The 2500-nt window shown below is 56.7% G+C and overlaps 1 non-coding gene across 1 annotated transcript in view; it reads right to left on the bottom strand.

Moving 5' to 3' along the window:
• Window positions 1–467, bottom strand: part of LOC126433707 (small subunit ribosomal RNA) — a 1910-nt gene extending 1443 nt beyond the window's left edge. Inside the window, exon 1 of the ribosomal RNA XR_007578688.1 lies at window positions 1–467. This exon is cut by the window's left edge and continues 1443 nt beyond it. This is a non-coding gene — a ribosomal RNA (small subunit ribosomal RNA).
• Window positions 468–2500: the final 2033 nt, after the last annotated feature.

The following is a 2500-nucleotide window of genomic DNA, read 5'->3' as shown; positions in this document are numbered from 1 at the left end:
GGGAGTGGGTAATTTGCGCGCCTGCTGCCTTCCTTGGATGTGGTAGCCGTTTCTCAGGCTCCCTCTCCGGAATCGAACCCTGATTCCCCGTTACCCGTTACAACCATGGTAGGCGCAGAACCTACCATCGACAGTTGATAAGGCAGACATTTGAAAGATGCGTCGCCGGTACGAGGACCGTGCGATCAGCCCAAAGTTATTCAGAGTCACCAAGGCAAACGGACCGGACGAGCCGACCGATTGGTTTTGATCTAATAAAAGCGTCCCTTCCATCTCTGGTCGGGACTCTGTTTGCATGTATTAGCTCTAGAATTACCACAGTTATCCAAGTAACGTGGGTACGATCTAAGGAACCATAACTGATTTAATGAGCCATTCGCGGTTTCACCTTAATGCGGCTTGTACTGAGACATGCATGGCTTAATCTTTGAGACAAGCATATGACTACTGGCAGGATCAACCAGGGAGCTGCGTCAACTAGAGCTGAGCAGCCGGCCGCCCGGGAGTGTGTCCCGGGAGCCCGCGCGAACACGCAAGCGTCCGCTCAATTATTCTGCAAACAGGAGGAGGCTGAGCTCCCCTGCACAATACACCTCGAAACCCTCTCAGGTCCCGGCGGCGCGCAGCGCCGTCCTAAGTACTTGGTCGGGTTCGAGAGAGGCGCAATCGCCCGGAGTTTGGCGAGTAGACGCTTTAGGTGCGACCACCCGTGCTCCCAACTGAGCTTGCCGCTGCCGACAGAGGCCCGGGAGCGTGCTGTCGTGGCATTGCCGGCGGGAGACAACACGCGCCACCTACGGTGGCCGGCAGCTCCAACGCCAGCGCCACAGAAGGACAAAAGCCCCACTTGGGTGCCGAAGCGAACTCTCCCAGCACAGCGCACGCGCCAACACGTCCGCACAGCTGCGATACAATCCACCTGCGAGAACCGCAGAGGCGACCGAGCAGCAGACGGCGTCGCGGCGCCGAGCGCCGGGCGGCGGCGCATCCTCAGCGCACACAGTCCTCAATCGGACCAGCACACTGCAGATGTCCACCGCGCTTCGCACCGGGCCCGCGAGGACCTACTTTGGCCGCACGGCGCCGCGTGCAGGGTGCGCCGGCGCGCAGCTGCGCCGCCTGCCGCCTCCGTCGGCCGGCGCGCCTGCCACTGGCCGCCCCCACCAGCCGGCTGTAGCGCGTGCGCCCACGCACCGCGCGGCCAGCACGCCGGGAGGCCCCCCCTCACCGGCCGGGGACGGTCCCACCCAGCCACCGCCGCGTATCGCTTCACACCCACATGCCATTCACGTTCGTGGGCATGGTGGGTATCGCTGAAACAACCGGTTGGTAGCTCAACCGATCGTCGCCATCACTGATTCACCTCTAGCGAGAACAACCGCACCACAACGGTTTACCAGTTCTTCATTTGCGTAACGTCACCAGCAAACGTAGACGTCCATCGCCATTTGCAAATTCAACGATTGTTGCATGCCTGTGTCAGGTGTCACGACACACTATGTCTGCCCACATACACGCAACAACATGTGCACGCTTCGCGAACACGTGGAAGGTGGCCCCCGTACGTATGCGATGTCCATTGCGCGAACGACTGTCAACCGGCCTCTGTCGCATGTCGCAGATGTGGAACGCAGTGCACCATGCTATCACGGTGTGTGAGAAGAGACGACTACGTCTGACAACACGCGCCACTACATCAACAGACGGCTCATGGTGATCGCCATCCACGGCATACCATACTGCAATCCAGCTCTTATAGGGAGACGACACGTAGCTGAGTGCACAATATTTGGACCGTATGGTTCGCCGTTGTTGGCGCAGTCGTGGTACGGTCACACATGTACCACGATGTATCATTCAGTACATGAGGACCAATGTGCAGTACAGTGTGTGATTTGGACGTACAACATCAGCGGACAGTTGACACAAGCCGTACCACAACGTAGGCTGTGCTTCGCCATGCGAATGCCAATGAACAACTGCGAAGGGCATTGAGCATGTACGTCCTGCTGCCGTCCGCATTACAGTGTATAGCTGCAAGGTGTTTAACATGAAGCGATACTCTGGGGACCGGGCAGTGCGAGTAGCAAACTATATTGCGGGGGTTGCAGTTAGGCAACACTACACTAATTTAACGCGTCGTATGACAATTACAGAGCAGGTTAAGGCCCAACGTGTGTTGGGTTAAGGCGCAACGTGGGTTGGGTTAAGGCGCAACGTGGGTTAGGTTAAGGCGCAACGTGGGTTGGGTTAAGGCGCAACGTGGGTTAGGTTAAGGCGCAACGTGGGTTAGGTTAAGGCGCAATATAGGTTAGGTTAAGGCGCAATATAGGTTAGGTTAAGGCGCAATATAGGTTAGGTTAAGGCGCAATATAGGTTAGGTTAAGGCGCAATATAGGTTAGGTTAAGGCGCAATATAGGTTAGGTTAAGGTACAATATGGGTTAGGTTAAGGCGCAATATAGGTTAGGTTAAGGTACAATATGGGTTAGGTTAAGGTA

Source organism: Schistocerca serialis, unplaced genomic scaffold (assembly GCF_023864345.2).
Source record: "Schistocerca serialis cubense isolate TAMUIC-IGC-003099 unplaced genomic scaffold, iqSchSeri2.2 HiC_scaffold_1173, whole genome shotgun sequence".
Lineage (NCBI taxonomy): Eukaryota > Metazoa > Arthropoda > Insecta > Orthoptera > Acrididae > Schistocerca > Schistocerca serialis.
The sequence above is the reverse complement of the archived record's forward strand: the minus strand, read 5'-3'. Positions and strand labels throughout refer to the sequence as shown.